The sequence below is a fragment of the Syngnathoides biaculeatus genome, chromosome 3 (genome assembly GCF_019802595.1).
Source record: "Syngnathoides biaculeatus isolate LvHL_M chromosome 3, ASM1980259v1, whole genome shotgun sequence".
In the NCBI taxonomy this organism is placed as follows: Eukaryota; Metazoa; Chordata; class Actinopteri; order Syngnathiformes; family Syngnathidae; genus Syngnathoides; species Syngnathoides biaculeatus.
Window position 1 is genome coordinate 327,602 of NC_084642.1, and position 21,255 is coordinate 348,856.

The 21,255-nt window shown below is 44.0% G+C and overlaps 1 non-coding gene across 1 annotated transcript; it reads left to right on the plus strand.

The window, feature by feature from the left end:
* Positions 1–605: 605 nt before the first annotated feature.
* On the plus strand, positions 606–769 carry LOC133498682 (U1 spliceosomal RNA). The gene has a single exon (XR_009794436.1). It is a non-coding gene; the product is annotated as a U1 spliceosomal RNA (small nuclear RNA).
* Positions 770–21,255: the final 20,486 nt, after the last annotated feature.

A 21,255-nucleotide genomic window follows, 5' to 3' on the forward strand; every position in this document is an offset into this window, starting at 1 on the left:
CTCCGGCACAAAAGCAGATGTGTCACTTTTGAGGAACACATTTTGCCACATTTGCACAGGCTGTACCCTGCCTACTGCTCATTGACAGCTAGGATAGGCTCCAGCTCTCCCCGCGACCCTCGTGAGGATAAGCGGCTCAAAAAATAGATGGATTGGTTGTTCTCATGTTTGAAGGAAGTGGGTTGGGACATTGCACGTTGCGGGTGATCATTTGAGAACAACTGGAGAATGCTTCATTGGCTTCATCCCAAACATCGCCCAGGCTGTCATGCGCAATAGGCCTCACGAGGTGGCAGTATTGTATTGAGCTGAACATCCAACCGTTGGAAAAGGAAGTCTTGTCAGTTCCAGTCGAAAGTCGAGATTCGATTTAAGGTTAAGATGTTTCAACTCAATATAGCGTCTCCCGATGTTACACTCCTTTCTTGGTTTCAATTTACTACCTCAATTAAAACTCAAAATTAAAATAGAAAGCACAATTTTTTATGTATTACGTTCAGGTTTGCCCAATGTGTGTGTGTGTGGTTGTTCTCGTGATCGTGATGACACCGTTGCTTGATTTAGCGTGACCGGGTGTGACTTGAGTGCTTCCGCCAGTTTGTCACATACTTACCTGGCAGGGGAGATACCATGATCAAGAAGGTGGTTCTCCCAGGGTGAGGCTCAACCATTGCACTTGGGTTGTGCTGACCCCTGCGAATTCCCCAAATGTGGGAATCTCGACTGCATAATTTCTGGTAGTGGTGGACTGCGTTCGCGCTCTTCCCCTGATCTCATGTCAATACCAATGTTAAGAAATTAGATATATTTAACCAGTCAACCGGCAGAAGGCAGCCACACTCACAATCACACCTCTTCGCAATGGATTTAATTTAGTATCCAATTAATGTCGCATGTTTTTGGTATGTGGGAGGAAACTCACGCATACACACAGACGGGGCTGGGAGTGAACCTCAGAATTTTGAGCCCGTCGCTGCATCACCGTGCCACCCCAAAGTGAACTGAAACTGCTATTTTTAATGATGATTTCAGTTATTAGGAGAAAAGAATATTCAAAGTGACTTGGGTGTGTGACAAAGTAATGCCCCCTAAACGTAATAACTAGTTGGGGCACCCTCGGGAGCAACAACTGAACTCATTTTCTATAACTGGAAATTTGTCTTTACGTGTCTGGAGATATTTTTCTTCTTTCTTATAGTGTTGTCTTAATTCAACATGAACAGGTTTTTTAAGATCATGCCAATACATTTTATTGAAATCGAGACTGACTGACTAAACCTCTCACAACATTATTTTTGTTTTTAAAGGTGTTCAGAAGTTACTGTAATTTTTTTGTGTTTTGGATCATTGTCCTGCTGCAGAACCCAAGTGGGCTTCAGTTTGAGATCACAAACTGATGGCTGAATATTCACCACCAGCCTTTTCTTGTAAAGAGCAGAATTCATGGTTCTGCGTTTAACAGTAATCCCTGAACTTCTCTCCTCCAAACTTCTCCAGCTCAGCGTCTCGCCTGCCATTTCCCAGTAGATCTAGAACTTGCTCACGGGCAGGACACAGCAGGTGAGGCTTGAGGACACCACCTCATCCACGTGCACTATCTATTACTATCTATGACTATTAACTGAGGAAAGGGAGGCTTGCAGTTCTTTTGAAGTTGTCTTGAGTTCCATTGTGGCATCCTGGATTGCCATTGCTGTTTTCTTGGTAATCTTTGTAAACCGGCCACTTTTGGGAACGTTTACCACTGTTCCACGATTTTTCCATTTAAGGGTAATTGCTCTTGCTTTACTTTGCTTAAATGCAGTCCTATGGGGGCACAAACCAGTGCAATCTGTAGGCCGGTCCCAAGACCGGATAAATGCAGAGGGTTGCGTCAGGAAGGTCATCCGGTGTAAAAACTGTGCCAAACAAATATGAGCGTTCATCTAAAGAATCCCATACCGGATCGGTCGTGGCCCGGGTTAACAACGCCCGCCCCCGGCACTGCTAACCTGCAGGGCGTCGGTGGAAATTCAGCTACTGTGGGTCGAAGACAAAGAAGAGGTGGAAACCGGATCCAGCGTCAGAAGAAAAAGAGGAATGCACAGAGCCTACAACTGAGTGTAGGCACTTTGAATGTTGGGACTATGACAGGAAAAGCTCTGGAGTTGGTTGACATGATGATTAGGAGAAAGGTTGATATTCTGTGCATCCAAGAGAGCAGGTGGAAAGGTAGTCAGGCTAGAAGTTTGGGAGCAGGGTTTAAATTATTCTACCACGGAGTAGATGGGAAGAGAAATGGAGTAGGGGTTATTTTAAAAGAAGAGCTGGCTAAGAATGTCTTGGAGGTGAAAAGAGTATCAGATCGAGTGATGAGACTAAAATTTGAAATTGAGGGTGTTATGTATAAAGTGGTTAGTGGCTATGCACCACAGGTAGGATGTGACCTAGAGTGGAAAGAGAAATTCTGGAAGGAACTAGATGAAGTAGTTCTGAGCATCCCAGACAGCGAGAGGGTTGTGATTGGTGCAGATTGTAATGGACATATTGGTAAAGGAAACAGGGGCGATAAAGAAGTGATGGGTAAGTACGGCATCCAGGAAAGGAACTTTGAAGGACAGATGGTGGTGGACTTTGCAAAAAGGATGGAGATGGCTGTAGTGTACACTTATTTCCAGAAGAGGGAGGAACATATAGTGACCTAGAAGAGCGGAGGTAGAACCACGCAGGTAGATTATATTTTGTGCAGACGATGTAATCTGAAGGAGGTTACTGACTGTAAAGTAGTGGTAGGGGAGAGTGTAGCTTGTAGGGGATGTTCAGAGTTGTGGGAACTATAGAGGAATAAAGTTGATGAGCCACACAATGAAGTTATGGGAAAGAGTAGTGGAGGCTAGACTCAGGACAGAAGTAAGTATCTGCGAGCAACAGTCTGGTTTCATGCCTAGAAAGAGTACCACAGATGCATTATTTGCCTTGAGGATGCTCGTGGAAAAGTACAGAGAAGGTCAGAAGGAGCTACATTTTGTCTTTGTGGATCTAGAGAAAGCCTATGACAGAGTACCAAGAGAGGAACTGTGGTACTACATGCGTAAGTCTGGTGTGGCAGAGAAGTATGTTAAAATAGTACAGGACATGTATGATGGCAGCAGAACAATGGTGAGGTGTGCCTTAGGTGTGACAGAGGAATTTAAGGTGGAGGTGGGACTGCATCAGGGATCAGTTCTGAGCCCCTTCCTGTTTGCAGTGGTCATGGATAGGCTGACAGATGAGGTCAGACTGGAATCCCCTTGGACCATGATGTTCGCAGATGATATTGTGATATGCAGTGAAAGGAGGGAGCATGCAGAGGAACAATTAGAAAGATGGAGACATGCACTGGAAAGGAGAGGAATGAAGATTAGCCGAAGTAAAACAGAATATATGTGCGTGAATGAGAAAAGTGGAGGGGGAAGAGTGAGGCTACAGGGAGAAGAGATAGCGAGGGTGGACGACTTCAAATACTTGGGGTCAACAATACAGAGCAATGGAGAGTGTGGTCAGGAAGTGAAGAAACGGGTCCAAGCAGGTTGGAACAGCTGGCGAAAGGTGTCTGGTGTGTTATGTGACAGAAGAGTGTCTGCTAGGATGAAGGGCAAAGTTTACAAAACAGTGGTGAGGCCGGCCATGATGTACGGATTAGAGACGGTGGCACTGAAGAAACAACAGGAAGCTGAACTGGAGGTGGCAGAAATGAAGATGTTGAGGTTCTCGCTCGGAGTGACCAGGTTGGATAGGATTAGAAATGAGCTCATTAGATGGACAGCCAACGCTGGATGTTTTGGAAACAAGATTCGAGAGAGCAGACTTCAATGGTTTGGACATGTTCAGAGGCGAGAGAGTGAGTATATTGGTAGAAGGATGCTGAGGATGGAGCTCCGAGGCAAAAGAGCGAGAGGAAGACCAAAGAGAAAGTTTATGGATGTGGTGAGGGAAGACATGAGGGCAGTTGGGGTTAGAGAGGAAGATGCAGGAGAGAGGCTAAGATGGCAAAAGATGACACGCTGTGGCGACCCCTAACGGGACAAGCCGAAAGGAAAAGAAGCTCTTGCTTTGCTTAACTGGAATCCTAAAGATTTAGAAATGGCCTTTGAAACCCTTTCCAAACTTGTCGATATCAGTTCCTTTATTTACTTTACACACAGGGCAAAGATACATTTTTGCAGAATAAATAAAATCACCATTTAAAAACAGAAATTTAAATTCACCTGTTACATTGGTCTGTTTACATTTGTTGGATGATTAAAGTGATGAAACAATGCAAAAAAGAGCATTGGTCTTGTAAACCAGGGGTCGTGAGTTCAATTCTCACTGTGGCCTTCTAGTTACATATGTGATCCCTTCCTGATTCTACTATGTGTTTGTACTCTATGTCAGTTTTGTTTACTCGCTCTGCATGTTCCCTCATTCTCCATTTGGCTCTCTGTTCTGCTGGTTGACATTATTTGGCTGCTTGTTTTTGTTGTTGTTTGAGAAAATGGGAATTTGCGCAAGTGTTCGAGCACTCCTTTTGCATATGAGATGTCGCGGGATCAATGCTTGCACTCTCCATTTGACTTTTGGTTGTCTCCTGAAGTCGGGGCATGTGCTTGAGCAGGGACGCCAGGACTTCCTTCTCCTCAGCCACTTCATCCAAATCTTCTGGGGAATGACACAACCGCAAAGTTAAAGAAATTGAACAGCGACCTAGGGCGCACCAAGTGCACGTATGGACACCCTTATGCTTGAACATGGTGTTTGTGATGGAAAAGCCGTGATGAGTACAGAAGTCCAAAAACAGAAAACCACTCGCGTTCTGATCAAAGGGTTCGTTATTATCAATCATGCCTTTCCAGATCTCATGTGAGGATTGAAGTCCCCCAGCAGAATGATGGAGTCCCCAGCAGGAGCGTTTTCTTTCACTCCCTCGAAGGACTCCAAAAATGGTGGGTAGTCTGAAGTGCTGTTTGGTGTATCGGCGCAAACAACAGTTAGGACCCGTCCCCACTACCCGAAGGCGGAGGGAGGGTACCGTCTCGACCACCGGGGTGAATCCAAACGTACAGGCAGAGAACAGGATAACCACACCTACTCGATGCCTCTCACCGTAGGCAAGTCCAGAGTGGAAAAGAGTCCAACCCCTCTCAAGAGGACTGGTACCAGAGCTGGTTTGAAAATCACTGCACCGTTTAAGTCCTGAACACATGAAAGAAATGCTTACGAAATTAAAACCCAGAAGAGCTCTGCAATCGACAGACTCGGGTCAAATAGTGGAGTGTAGAAATCAAGGCAAACATGATGAAGAAGCTTTTCGCTATGATGTTGCACGCAAATGGAATAAGTTGCCAACAGAGGTGATGGCAGCTACATGTGTGAATGTACAAAGTCCAAGTTGAAAAGTATTTTTTTTCTCATGGTTTTTTTGATTGTTGTTGTTCTTTTAAGGGGTGGCACACAATAGCAGCTGTAAAGCGATGGCCTCACAGTTCTGAGGTCCTGGGTTCGGTCCTGACCCTGCCTGTTTGGAGTTTGCATGTTCTCCCTGTGCCTGTATGGGTTTTCTACGGTTTCCTCCCACATCCATAATTTTGATGTGAAAAAAAAGCTTTGTGTTGTTTATGTTGTTGTAAAGTTGTTTAGACTTTTGAGATGTAAAAAAAAAATCTCAAAGAAAGTTATCCTTGAAAGGCATCTTTTCACGTGTATGGATGTATTTCTTTTGGCTTGTCCTGCAGCTGTAAAATGTTGGCCTCACAGTTCTGAGGTCCAGGGTTAGCTTCTGGCCCCACCTGTGTGGAGTTTGCATGTTCTCTCTGTGCTTGTGTGGGTTTCTCTGGGCACTCTAGTTACCTCCCACATCCCAAAAACATGCAACATTAATTGGACACTCTAAATTGCTCCTAGGTGTGATTGTGAGTGTGGCTATTTGTCTCGATGTGCCCTGCGACTGGCTGGCAATCAGTTCAGGGTTTAACCCGCGTCCTGCCCATTGACAGCTGGGATAGGCACCAGCCCTCCCCGTGACCATCGTGAGGATAAGCAGCTAAGGAAATGGATCAATGGATAGATGTTGTTTTCAGGAAAACAAGGGAACCAGCTCAAGAGGGAGAGCCCTCGCTTAGCAGGTGAGTGGGAATAGGTTTCATACCCACATTCTCCATTTGACCTTGAGTTGTGTGCTGGAGTTTCCTTTTTGAGTCAGTTCAGTTCTTTTGTTGTTGTTTTGGGGGGTGATGGGGAATTCGCTCAAGTAGTGGAGCGCTCACTTCGCATGAGGTTGTGAGGTCAATGCCCACATTCTCCATTTCCCTTTGTTGAATTCATTTTGAATTAATTTGGTAGTGTTCTTTTCTTGTTGTATTCTTGGCGAAACAGGGAAATTTGCTTGCTGAGCACATGAGATGGAGTGAGATTTGTTCCTGCAATCTCCTTTTGACTTTCAACTGTCTGTTGAAGTTTCTTCCACTCTTTGAAAAACACCTCTCCTAGTTTCAAAATAAATATTGCACTCATGAAGCATTTTATTATGTACTGTTTGTGCTTGAGTCAAGGATCCCTGGACAAATTTTACATGCAGTAGATTTACATCAGAGTTCAGATGTTCAAAATGTCTCAGCCCTGTGGACAAGAAAAAGACAAAAAACAAGGCTTTAAACTATATAAATTATTTTCAGTCTATTGAAGAAAACATCTTCATTACTGGCTGACAAAGCTCATTAGTGTTGACTTTCATTTAACGAACAAACCCGTTCTTGTTAGGGTAAGTTGCCACAATTCTTGCAAGTGGCCAAGAATTTCTGAGTGATGTATCATCCACAACCAGCACCACATCATCAACTCAAACATTTCTTCCAGGCGTAGACCATCGTTGACGTTCTTGAAGCTGTGTGAGGTATTCTTCACACCAACGTTTCCAGAAGACATCAGCAAGATACTGTACTTGCTTCCATCTGTGGTTAGCATATTGATCGTCCTCACAGAGCACTCCTGGCGGCAACTCTGGCTTGACCTTGAGCAACAGCAAATGATTAGGTGTCAAGACGCCCAAATCGTTGAGATCGGAAGATGCCCATGTGATGGGTCTGCTATTTATTATAGCTTCAGCCTCACAGAACAAGGTGTGAAGACCTTCCTCTTCCAAGAACTGTTCTCTCGTTGTTACATTTGAAACTTCCGACTTGAACGGATGAGTCGCTCCCAACTTTCTTCATGGTGTGAAGGAAGGATTGAAATTCTACTGAATGTCCCTTTGTTGCAAATCCTTTCCATTCCTTGATTGCTTTCGTCAGTTCATTGTCAGCCATCTTGAAGTCCCGTTATCTGAATACATTTCTTTGGCTTGTCCTCTTCTGGTGATTAATCTCCTGACAGCATACAAGCAAGCATCAGTGTCGAGTGAAGATGCAACCTCCAAGTGCACAGCTCGTATTGCGAGGCATGTTAAGGTCTGCCACGACCAGAACACGGGATTGAACCTAAATGCACAACTCAGGAGGCGCAGAGGCAGTTTGGGAAGCATCTTTATTGAGACTGATGTCGAGAACCCAACGGGCAGTCCACGGAAGCAGCAGTAATGGAATCGGCAGGCGTAAGAGGCAGGTCAGTCGGCAGGCGTGTGTCTGTACACGAGAGAGCAGGAACAGGATCAGGATATTGTGGTAATAAGGCATGAGGCAAGGAGCTGGCAGAGGCCAGACCGTACGTGTGGTTCTATATCAATGGGACGTGATTACTTGAGACGAGACGCAGGTGTGCACCTCCGCTGATTGCGGAAGTTGTGTTCCGCATCTGGGACTGGGACGGCCAGGACATGGACCGGCAGGGCCATAACAAGGACGAGAAACATCCTTATTAATTTTGATCAATCTCACAACCAGTGAAGGCTTGCGACACATAAAGTAAGACGAGTTCGCCATATCAGAGGTTGATCGGTTCTCCTGAACTTAAACACAAACCCAAAGATACGCGTAATGATTTTTATCGAAATTTTAATAGAACAGGGAAATTACAAAAAAACAGGGCAATGAAAGAAAACAAACACACGAGGGCAAACAAACATTGCCTTAAGAATCTGGGTTATGACGTGAAGGGGGGTCATTTTAATTTTAGGCAAGATAGCCTTCAGATACTTTCCGACAACAATCACATTTCATTGGAAAAAGAGAAAAAGCAACAAAAGCTTTGAGTGGCACACAGTTCGGAACAACTTCAGTAGATTTGACAAGATGTTTTCTGAGGAATGTTTTGATTTCCATTTCTGAGACAGGACAGATTCTGGTGTTGTCCGTCTTTTGCTTGAAGTTAGCTGGAACTGGCTCCAGCACGTTTGTGAACCTTGTGAAGATTAGTGCCATGGGAAATGGATAGCGGAAAAATCATATGTTGTGATCATCATGTGAAAATGTGCGCAAGATGGACAGTAGAGTACAAGGAGAAAATACAGATGATGGCATCGGCAACCTGGAAGCTTGGCCTGTCAGAGCTTCAAGCAAGTGATCTTCAGCTGTTGAATAATATATTATTACATGTACTGTGGTACCTCTACTTATGAAAGCCTCTACTAATGAAAGATTCCTCCCTGTCTCTCGTGACGAAAGAAATTCAGGACAAGAAAATGGGGCTGTATTCCACCAATGGTAAACATCCTGTACGGTATCTTGGTTTGAAAGCGGCGCGATAGAGCTGTTCTCCCATTGGCCAACGCTGGAGCACTTTCCTGGCGTCATATTGGCAAGAAGGGATGTCAATCTTTAACCATGACGCACATCCCGTCTCTTCGTGTGTGTCGTGCAATAGAGCAGCTCCACCTATAGGCTAGCACGTAGCATCTTCCTGGCACGACATCCTTGGGGCTCTGTCGCTTGGAGCTTCATCAATCTTTTTTTTTTTTGGGGGGGGGGGGAATTTCAAGCTTTGCCCGTGACACACTTCCTGTATTTTAGTCAACGAATCCATTGTCATACGCTCGCGCACAATGAACAACGTCTTTGGGGATTTATTCGTCTTTTTTCACCATGGGGCTCAAGAAATTGATGGCCAATGCCTTCATGCTGCCATGTGGCCTCATGCTGTTGCTGCTCAACTTGAGTGGTTTGAAGTGGAAGTTGAACCTGAAGTTGAGGAAATTTTCACTAGGAACGGCAAAGGAGGACATTGGCGAGTTGGTTCACACACGACAATGCAGAAGCAGTTTGCGGGTTAGAGGAGGAGGAAGCCACCATTCCGTCAGCCAGAAATAAAGATGTGTCGATGAAATTCCATGACATTTTAGAATTTATTCAAAAGAATCATTTGGAAAATGTTTTAACGATCACTCACTTCGATAACGTTTGCCTTCCAGGTTTCCGCAAGATTGTTGAAACCCGTCAAAGGCAATCCTCTTCGGATTGGTACTTTATGAAACATTGAAAGTTAATACTTGCTATAAATATACAGTTTATGGAATTTATTAATTTTAGTGGAATTGTGTGCGTGCCTCCAGCTCTGAAGACGCCACAATGCCTTTTTCTTCGCCACGCACTCAACGTCAAAGGTAAATCAATATCATTTTTTTATTATTCTTTACATTATGTACAGTTTGAATGCTTATTTTTGGCAGTGGTAGGGGGTTGGAACGGATCAGGCTATTTACATGTAAAAAGCGTTTCTACATACGAAGGTTTAACATGATTGAAACGACTTAGAGTAATTTCGTAAGTAGAGGTACTGTTCTGCCCCAAGTGTTTAATATGTTAAGAAGATTGATTTTATTAGAAAAGATCTGTTTGTGTTGTTAATTTTGAGAGTGCATTGCTGAGCTTTTATTTTGAAACTGTAGAATACAGGAAGTAGGAAGCGCTGAGCAGAGCGAAAGAGGCTAAAAAGCATGTCAACAGTTGAAAGATGTATCACGTTGAAATCAGCTTATTCCTGTGCATGAATCCGTCAGAAAGCAATGGCTGTGAGTAATTTATGTTCTTTACATGTTTCAGAAGTATTTTTAGTAACTTTAACAGTATCTTCGTGCATATTTGTGAGCTGCACTGATTTAGTAACTTTACATGTTGTGTTCATTCAAGTTTTATTTTGATATGGATTCAAGACACTTTAAGATATTCTTCTTTGAGTCACATAGATGGGATTGTTATTAGTCTGTCAACTTTAAGCAGGTACCTGTGGACTTTACATTTAATCAGGTGTAAAGCCCGTTCAGATCTGCTCAATACATCAATGTTTGTCCAAAATCAGATGGACAGATACGGCATGCCACATGAAAACAAAATAGTGAAAACACATGCATAATCTGATTCAGTACCCTCAAAAGAATTGTCCTTCCTGCTGTATCTCACATTAGCAGCGCTTAGAAAAATACACAAACTTGTCATAAGAACTTGACATCTAAACACACCACTGAAAGTCTTTCAATATTGTTTCTGTCATCAGATCAGGAGAGAGCTATGATAAATTACACAGTTGAGATTCTCATATTTGGAGAGATCATAGAAGTCAACACAACTTGAGCGCAATGGTGGAGCCTCAGCCCAAAAGAACCTCTTGATCATGGTATCTTTCCTGCCAGGTAAACATGACAAGTATCGGCGTGAGCATGCAAGTCATTCTCAGTCACCCGATGTCAAGTGACGGTGTCATTATGAGCACGTGATCAACCACACACACAACAGGCAAACCTGTGCAGATAGAAACAAAAACATTTGCCCTCACAATCACACCTAAGGGCAATTTAGAGTGTCCAATGAATGCATGTCTTTGGAATGTGGGAGGAAACTCCAATTTTCTTCTTGTCTTGTGAGAGGGATAGTGTTTCTTGCAGATACTTACTTCTGTCCTGAGTCTAGTCTCCACCACTCTTTCCCACAACTTCATTGTGTGGCTCATCAACTTTATTCCTCTATAATTCCCACAGCTGTGAACATCGCCTTTGTTCTTACAAATGGGAATTAGCACACTTTCCCTCAGGCATCTTCTTGCCTGGAAGTGTTCTCGTGAATCAGTTGGTAAAAACACAGCCACCTCTCCAAATTGCTTCCATATCTCCACAGGTACTGTATGTCATGAGGACCAACTGCCTTTCCATTTTTCATCCTCTTTTGTGCCTTGCTTACGGTGGCTGTAAAGTGCAAAACACAAAAACAAAATCAGGGGGGCTGAGAAGGGCAAAACACCACACCAAAAGCCAAAACACGAACCGGAAAGGGAGGGTATATTCTTTTCGGGATCGCCTTGCTGGATAGGAAGAGCCACATCTTGTTTCACGATCGAGATGACGTCATGTTTTGTCCATTCTACGGCCATCACCTCATGCACTTGGCATGATTTTGCCATAAATGTGGTAGATCTTCAGTGTCTTTGAGGGATATCGACCCAATGGAAGGACGAGGTCTACCACAGGAGCGCATCGAGTATTTTAAAGAGGGCCACTCATATGATGTGATTGTGGACATGATGTTACGCTTACATGGTATACAAATTAGCTGGAGGTCTTTGAAAAGCAAATTGAACAAAGCCGGGTTTTATCGCAGAAAGAATTATTCATCTGAAAATGTCGTAATTCGGGCCATTCAACTGGAAATTCGTGGACCTGGACAGCTGTTTGGCTACCGAACAACGTGGCAAGTACAAAAGTACAATTTGCAAGTTAAAAGGGGAATTTGCTAAGGGAGGTGAATCGTCGAGGGTGTGAGATGAGACCACGCCGAAGGTGTCAGTTCTGGATGGAGCTATTGTATATATTATCGCGCCTGCGGGCTGGTCTTCGCCAGATCGTTGGACTCATGTCACATTCCCGCAACTCCTTTTTCTATGCCCTTGCTATCCCGTGTACCGAACCCCGCCTCGTTCCCGACCTTCCTCTTACGCCTGCTAACTCTATAACTGCTGCCTTGCTGGACTGCTTGCCCGTGTACCAAATGTGGATTGAATAAAGAAAACTCCCGCACTGTACCCGGTCTTGTGAGTCATGCATTTTGGGTTCAGCCTTGTGTTCTGGCCATGACAGTGTGGCCTGCAAAAAAAAAAAAAAAGTTGACACCCCTGCAGTAAACCATAATGGAATGTGAATACCCGTTGAAACAAATGTTCAGATAAGGAGTCCAAAGGTAGTTAAGTCTCAAATTAGAGGCCAGTTATTATCTCGTGCCTCAAATAGAGGTAAAGATCTAATGCCTGCTAAGGATCAGCTGGAAGATATATCTGTGGCTCCACCACAAGAATATTGCAGATGTCTGTGTCACATGGCACTGCTGGACAAAATCTGCAGTCACTCCAACACAACATCAGTTTTGTCAAATGGGGATATGCAGTCATAAGTTGAGTGGACTTATGAGAACACGTACATGATTTGGGGACAGCCACTGGGTACCGTGGGATTCTTCGATGGTCTCATGATGTGTACATCCCACACATGGATGGTCTCATCTTATTCATCCAGGAGAAAGGGTTTAACGTTGCTGCATTATAGATAGTAAGAGAACAATTTATTATTCATGTTATGTCGGGCATTTTGGTGATAGTATAACTTGAAGCAAATCATTTTAAAAGTTGCTGTTTTTATGAAGCAAATGAGGGAAATATAACATGAAATAAAGTGTCCAAGAGCAGAAAATTAGTTGCATGGCTTCAGATGTGTCAGGTCCATGGACAGCTCCGGACCTGACGTGAAAACAAGTGCAGGATTGTGCTAAAAAAAATACAGCGCGGGCCAAGAGTCACTGCAGCCTTTATTTAGGTAACACACGAGGTCATAATCATTAAAACGATTGCAACGGCATCTGATTTACTCGACTTTAAACAACTACTTTGTTAATGTAACTTCCTGTTGTGGATCCATGAAAAATAGACCTACATGTTCATTGTTTGAAAATTGAACATTAAATTACACACCTTACCTGAATTATTCCCAGGAAGCAAAGGTGAATGAGATTTCTGTCCAAATATGTCCCGTCGAACAAACCACCGTCTTTCAGGTCAGTGAAGAACACATTATACATCTGCCAAACACTGCATGAAACATTATTTGGTTTGTATGAGATCAAAGTGATCCCAAACTTAGAAATGACGCTTATTGTTGGTACTCATCGTGAAACTTGCCACAATTCTCTCAGTCTCACTTTCCAAATCTCGATCTCCACACAATCTCATTTTGAACCATTGTGATGCAACTTATATGCAGTAGTGTTAAAAATAAAAGCAGTCCAACGTCACCAAACAAATTAATGCACGTTTTCATTTTGTTTGTTTTATTGCTACTATCTAAGCAAGAGGCGGCAAGGTGGCGCAGCTGTTGAGTGTTGGCCTCACAGTTCTGCGGACGTAGGATCAAAGTCCAGCCCCGCCTGTGTGGAGTTTGCATGTTCTCTCTGTACCTGCGTGGGTTTTCTCTGGGCAGGCCAGTTTCCTCCCACATCCCAAAAACATGCATTCCATGGAACCTCTAAATTGCCCCAAGATGTGATTTTGAGTGCAAGTGTTGTTTGTCTCCATGTGCCCTGTGAATGGTTGGCAACCAGTTCAGGGTGAACCCCACCACCTGCCTGAAGATAGCTCTGACAGGCTTCAACAGTCCTGTGACACTTGTGAGGATAAGTGGCAAAGAAAATGGATTGATGGATGGATGGATACAACAATGTCCTCTTAGGGTCAACATGCTCACATTCCCCACCATAATATCTTTGCCTTTCAATCAGTCTTTTAAAGGTCGAGGATGGTCTGGTGATTGACGTGGGAGTCAGCAAATGAGAATGTAGAGCTGGCTGACTGTTAACTTTAGCCATTCTAAATTGAACCAGGATATTTATTGGTCTAAATATGAATCAAACACATGTCAGAAATTTTTCTATTCAGTTCCTTCAAGAAAAAAACTAAATTAATTGGAATATGGAAGAGTTAAACTGTTGTGTATTCACAGTTGTTTGACTTAAAAAAAAATAACATCTAATTCTGCTGCTTATTGTGAAGGGAAATGACTCATATAAAGGTTGGATGAAGTTTACACCAGTAAGTCAAAGTAAAATCAAATCATCTAAATGATTGCTCATACCTAAAAAACTTGTGCAAGATCACTTTTGGAGGTGCCAGTCGTCCAGGGGTGGGCAAACTATGGCCCGCGAGTACACGTTTCATGGAGCTCAAGTATGGACAGGACATACGTTGTCCTTTTCTCTGTTTTATCGACTAATTTGTTTACTCGATAGGGACTAGTATTCTTGAGGTTTGGTTCTGCCCCAGTCACTCAGTTGCGCAAATGCACTCATTCCTCATGAGTGAGTGAGTTTCGTACTCACCATCGATGTCTTATCTATCTCCTGTTAAGCCGGTGCCACTTTATCTAGAGCAGAGCAATGCATTTTTTTATTGGAAGCAGATGTATGATAATTATATTCACAATTATTCCTACAGCCTTGTAGCCTGGTGATAAACCCTGGTGGTCACCTATGACATGGCTGACTGAGCCAGCACCAAATAAGTCATAGAATTCCTTTGAAGTAGACTTGTCTCTCTTACTTTCTAAGATTAATCCTCCTCACTTAGGTTTTCCATCCATCCATCCATCAATCCATCCATCCATCCATTTCTTTCACGCTTGTCCTCACAAGGGTCACGGGAAATGCTGGAGCCAATCCCAGCTGTCAAAAGGCAGGAGGCGCGGTGCACCCTGAACTGGTTGCCAGCCAATCGCAGGGCACATAAAGACAAACAGCCGCACACACAATCACAACTAGGGGCAATACAGAGTGTCCAATTACTGTTGCATGTTTTTGGGATGTGGGAGGAAAGTGCCCGGAGAAAATCCACGTAGGCGCGGGGAGAACATGCAAACTCTACACAGGCGGGGCGGATCGAGCCCAGGTCCTCAGAACTGTGAGGCCAACGCTTTGCCAGCTGATCCACCCACTTAGGTTTTATCTTATGTCATACACATACTTATCTCACATAGTTGAGAGCAACACAGTGGCAAAATACACAACAAGAGTAAAAAAAAGTCACCAGACAAAAAGAAGTCAAATGGAGAATGGAGGAATTGATTCCACATGCTCAAGAGGCGCTCGAAGACTTGAGTTAATTAACATTTTTCTTAAGAACAAACATAAGAGAAAGCCGAAAGGAGACAGTTGTTATTGAGCCACCATGCAGGTTAACCAACTAAAGTTTTCATTATGTGGTTGAACAATTCAGAATTTGCAGGTAATGTTATTTAGAGGCTACAGTGAGAATTTAACTCACAACCCCTGGTTTACTAGACCAATGTTCTAACCACTGAGCTACGGAGCCTTTGGCATTGGCCTGAGGGCTAAAACCTTCACCCTATTCGTCAGATGATCATGCTATTTAAGAGAGGACCATTCTGACTTAGGATCATGGTCTCAGGTTTGGAGGTGCTTATTCTCACCCCAGCCGCTCCACACTCAGCGGCGAACCGCGACAGTGAGCGTTGGCGATCACGGCTTGATAAAGCCAACAGAACCACATCATCTGCAAAGAGCAGAGAAGCAATCCTGAACCACCAAACCAGGCTTTTTGTTGTTTTATTTAATATCCATGTAAAAAAAAAAGAAAAAAATGAAGACATGGTGCGTTATTGGCCAGCACGGTGGAGCAGCTCTTAAGCATATGGCTCATAGTTCTGAGGACACAGGTTCAATCCCAGCCCTCCCTTTTTGGAGTTTGCATGTTCTCCCCATGCCTATGTGCGTTTTCTCCAGGCACTTCGGTTACCTCCCACATCCCAAAAACATGCAACTTTAATTCGACACTCTAAATTGCCCCTTGGTGTGATTGTGAGTGCGGCTGTTTGTCTCTATGCGCCCTGCGATTGGCTGGGAACCAGTTCAGGGTGTACTCCGCCTCCCGCCTGCTGACAGCTGGGATAGGCTCCAGCACTCCCACGACCATTGTGAGGATAAGCGGCTAAGAAAATGGATGGGATGGATGTTCTGAAGAAAGAATCTTTTTAGTAAAGGAACTGAACCGAATCAGTTTATGAAATGATTCGATTTTTTGCTTTGTTGCCACCTGCCTATGGCGTCAGGTCGCGATGAAAAAAAAAAGCTCAGGCTACATAGAAATAATTGTAGTGGGGACATAAAAGAAGTGCAACCCTCGCAAATAACAAGGGAACCCTATATATATTTGAGTGAGTGATGACAATTGTTTTCTCTCTCATCCCTTTTATTGCTCTCATCCCTTTTATCTCTCTCATCTCTATCTCTGTTGTCTCTTTCATCTCTCTCATCACTTTTTTCCCTCTCTCATCTTTTTTATCTCTCTTAACTTTAATCTTTTTATCTCTATCTCTTTATCTCATTTCTCTTTTATCTCTTTTATTTCTCTCAAGTCTTTTATCTCCTTTTTCTCATCTGTCTTATCTCTTTTATCTCTTTTGTGAGGTGAGGGTAACAATGTAGAGGTAAATTGACAGTTTAGCTTTTAGACTTGTATATTTTTTAAGTCAGCATCACTGCACTGATTTAGCTGTTGACATGGTGGTGCATTTGTGAGCTTTTTGTCGAAGCTGACAACCACTTCTGCAAAGAAGCAGAGAGCGAGGCCACCTAACGGGAGGGATAAAAACCACATTGCTCCCTTTGAATGTGGGATCCAACTTCTGGATAGATCCTCCTTTGGAACACACTGGTGATCAGTGCTGATAGATATGTATCTACTGGGACAGCCCCACAACCTCTGTGAATGTGGTGGTTGCAGCCCTGGTGCCTTTATCCAATTAACTTTGCTACCTCTTGAGAATGTATAAGTGTTAAAGAAATCATTCATACGTTCTCATTTTGTACATACTGTAGTTGGTTACACAGCACCATCTAACTTCTACCTTTGAACTCATTGTCTTGAAAACAGATGTCATCAATCAGACAGATGTAGTCAATCAAACAGTCACACACACAGACATACACATCATGTGATTTATGTGAATAAATAGAAGTTGAAAGGGGACACGGACTTCTTTGCACAGGAAGGAAGGAACATCCTACAAAAGCCAGGCAAATGTTACATTTTGGAGACCTCCCTGGGTGGGCTCAAACTACCAACCTCTTGGTTAACAGCCGAACGCGCTAACCAATTGCGCCAAAGAGACCCAGTTAACTGCACTTTTTGGGGCTTTTGAGCGACGAACATCCTACAAAAGCCAGGCGAATGTTACATTTTGGAGACGTCCCTGGGTGGGTTCAAACCACCAACCGCTTGGTTAACAGCTGAACGCGCTAACCAATTGCGCCGCAGAGACACACTTAACTGCACTTTTTGGGGCTTTTGGTCAACTAACATACTACAAAAGCCAGGTAAATGTTACATTGGGGGACCATCCCTGGGTGGGTTTGAACCATCAACCCCTCAGCAAACAGCCAAACACAGTAACCAATTGCGCCACAGAGACATGCTGCACTACACTTTTTTGGGCTTTTGATCTACTAACATCCTACAAAAGCCAGGCAAGTGTTACATTTTGGAGACGTCCCTGGGTGGGCTCGAGCCACCAACCTCTCAGTTAACAGCCGAATGCGCAAACCAATTGGGCCACAGAGACGCAGTAACCTGTACTTTTTGGGGCTTTTGGTCTACTAACATCCTACAAAAGTGAGGTAAATGTTACATTGGGAGACCGTCCCTGGGTGGGCTCAAACTACCAACTTCTCAGTTAAAAGCCGAACGCGCTACCCAATTGCGCCACAGAGACGCACTAACACACGAGTTTGAGAGACACTGGCTCACCGTTGCCACCATCAAAGACGCCATCTGGACCTCCAGAGACTTGCTGGTAAGGAGGCATAGACAGACCCCAATCCTGTGTCTGTGCTCCAAATGGCTGCAGCCTCCATCAAGGCTGCACGCTGCAGGCCACGGACACAGCCAAAAAGAAGAGTTGTTTGTGCCCACCCAGAGGAGGGAAAATGAGCAGCACACCAAAGGTCTCGGCAGCGATGGCCTGAGTCTATGGGAGAGGAAGTGGCAAAGAAATGAATGTCGGCGACTGTCACCGGGCACCCATGGAACTCATGAATGAAACTGTTGCTCTCGTGCGATCCATGACCAGGACCAGCAAACCGATTCCCTGGCATTGCCCGCGCATGGATATGTGCTTGAGACGAGGTCAGTGGTTCTTAATCTAGGTTTTATCGAACCCTATGGGTTCGGCAGAGCCTCTATCACGAAGGTCAAGACACACCTGACTCATCGTGTTAATTTGTGATGACATGCCCCACTTGCCCATCACTGGCTGCAGAGGATCAGGTTACATTGCTTGGGCAATCAGTACCGTAAGGAATTTAGCGCGCTCAGTAGTCAATTTGAAGTTTGATGATAATATGATGTCCGAAAATGTGAGAGGAGAGCGTTTTATTAAAGTCCAAAGTTGCAAAACTGTCAATCGACATCCCAGTGGCGGTCATATTGCATGTGATGTCATTTGCAGATGTCACACTGGGACAGTTGGCAAAGAAAACACACTGTTCCACGTGCTCAGCGATTTTCCGTTTTTTCTGACGCCCCTTCTGAGACTGAAGTTCTTTTTGAAGAATAGAAAATCTCAGAAGCGAGTAAACTGACTGGGGCCATATAACCCTATCATTTTGAGCCATATTTAGATGATATGCGTTGACTGGACTGATTGCACTAGACTTTTCCTCGGACAATGAGGAAGACAAGGGACCCAATGAACCCTTCCGAATATATATCGGGAGATTGCAGAACAAGGATTGGTAAATTTTATTACCCCATCTGAAATTTCAAATATCATTTCATGGAGATTTATTTAAAAAATATAAATTTTTATTTTATATTTCAGTAATTCAATCTCTATGTTGATTTTTTTTTTAGGTGTTCTTGTGGCATGTGCCAGACCATGTTGACAGTGGCCGAGTGTGTGTGCTGTCGGGAACAGGAAAAGATAGACAGCAAAATGGGAACAGGGTCCAACAGCCACCTGCATCACCCAGCACCATGGCTTCGAGGCTATTTGCCAAAATGAGGAAGTCCTGGAGACAGGCTTCAGTGCCGACAAGCAACAGTACAAACATGGCGTCGGCAATGAGTCAATCATCCATCCATCCATCCATTTTCTTCGCCGCTTCTCCTCACAAGGGTCATGGGGAGTGCTGGAGCCTATCCCAGCTGTCAACGGGCAGGAAGCGGGGTACATCCTGATCTGGTTGCCAGCCAATCACAGGGCACATGGAGACAAACAGCCACACACAATCACACCTTGCAGGAATTTAGTGTCCAATTAATCTTGCATGTTTTGGGAATTTGGGAGGAAACCCACACAGGCACATGGAGAACATGCAAAATCCACACAAGAGGGTCTGGGATTGACCCCGGGACCTCAGAACTGTGAGGCCAATGCTTTACCAGCTGAGCCACTGGGCCACAATTTCAGTGGAAAAATTGAAAATTTATCTATCTCATCTGTACAAAGTTTATTTCAGCTGAACAAAGGTTCAATGAAATGCACGTTTATTTTGTCCAAAATGGACATTATATGCGACTACATATTATTTTTTGCTTCCAGATGGAAACGGTACACAGCGTACAAAACAATTTGTGAGATGGTGCTCTGGATTTTTTGGCCAACATGTGCGTGTCCAACTTCCTTTATGTCCTGTTCATAAGATTCGAGGGAGGTTTTTCTCACCAATGTCGGATTTAGTGAGCATTAAGATGGAAATTGTTTTCATGCTTCACAGGAATCAATTCATTTGTATAAAACAAATGTTTGCTGAACATTAATTTCCATTCATTTTGTGTAACACTTGCTTGGTGCCATAAATGCTGTGTTATCAGCCCAATGGGGGCACAAACTAGTGCAATCTGGAGGCCGGTCCCAAGCCCGGATAAATGCAGAGGGTTGCGTCAGGAAGGGCATCCAGCGTAAAAACAAATATGAGCGTTCATCTAAAGAATCCCATACCAGATCGGTCGTGGCCCGGGTTAACAACGCCCGCCCCCGGCACTGCTAACCTGCAGGGTGTCGGTGGAAATTCAGCTAATGTGGGTCGAAGACAAAGAAGAGGAGGAAACCGGATCCATCGTCAGAAGAAAAAGAAGAATGCACACAGCCTACAACTGAGTGTAGGGACTTTGAATATTGGGACTATGACGGGAAAAGCTCAGGAGTTGTTTGACATGATGATGAGGAGATAGGTTGATATACTCTGCATCCAAGAGAGCAAGTGGAAAGGTAGTAAGGCTTGAGGTTTAGGAGCAGGGTTTAAATGATTCTACCACGGAGAAGATGGGAAGAGAAATGGAGTAGGGGTTATTTTAAAGGAAGAGCTGGCTCAGAATGTCTTGGAGGTGAAAAGAGTATCAGGTTGAGTGATGAGGTTGAAATTTGAAATTGAGGGTGTTAAGTATTATGTGGTTAGCGGCTATGTCCCACAGGTAGGATGTGACCTAGAGTTGAATGAGAAATTCTGGAAGGAACTAGATGAAGTAGTTCTGAGCATCCCAGACAGCGAGAGAGTTGTGATTGGTGCAGATTGTAATGGACATATTGGTAAAGGAAACAGCGGTGATGAAGAAGTGATGGGTAAGTACGGCATCCAGGGAAGGAACTTTGAGGGATAGATGGTGGTGGATTTTGCAAAAAGAATGGAGATGGCTGTAGTGAACACTTATTTCCAGAAGAGGGAGGAACATATAGTGACCTACAAGAGCGGAGGGAGAAGCACGCAGGTGGATTATATTTTGTGCAGACGATGTAATCTGAAGGAGTTTACTAACTGTAAAGTAGTGGTAGGAGACAGTGTAGCTCGACAGCATAGGATGGTGGTGTGTAGCAAGATTAAGAAGACAAAGGTAGAGAAGAGAATCATGTGGTGGAAGCTGAGAAAGGAAGAATGTTGTGCGGCCTTTCGGAAAGAGGTGAGACAGGCTCTCGATGGACAGCAGAAGCTCCCGGAAGACTGCACGACGACAGCCAAGGTGATCAAAGAGACAGGCAGGAGAGTACTTGGTGTGTCTTCTAGTAGGAAAGGAGAGAAGGAGACTTGGTGGTGGAACCCCAAAATACAGGCAGTCATACAAGGAAAGAGATTAGCGAAGAAGAACTGGGACACTGAGAGGACTGAGGAGAGGCGAAAGTAGTACATCAGGATGTGATGTAGGGCAAAAGTAGAGGTGGCAAAGGCTACACAAGAGGCATATGAAGACATGTACACCAGGTTGGACACAAAAGAAGAAGAAAAAGATCTCTACAGGTTGGCCAGACAGAGGGATAGAGATGGGAAGGATGTGCAGCGGGTAAGGGTG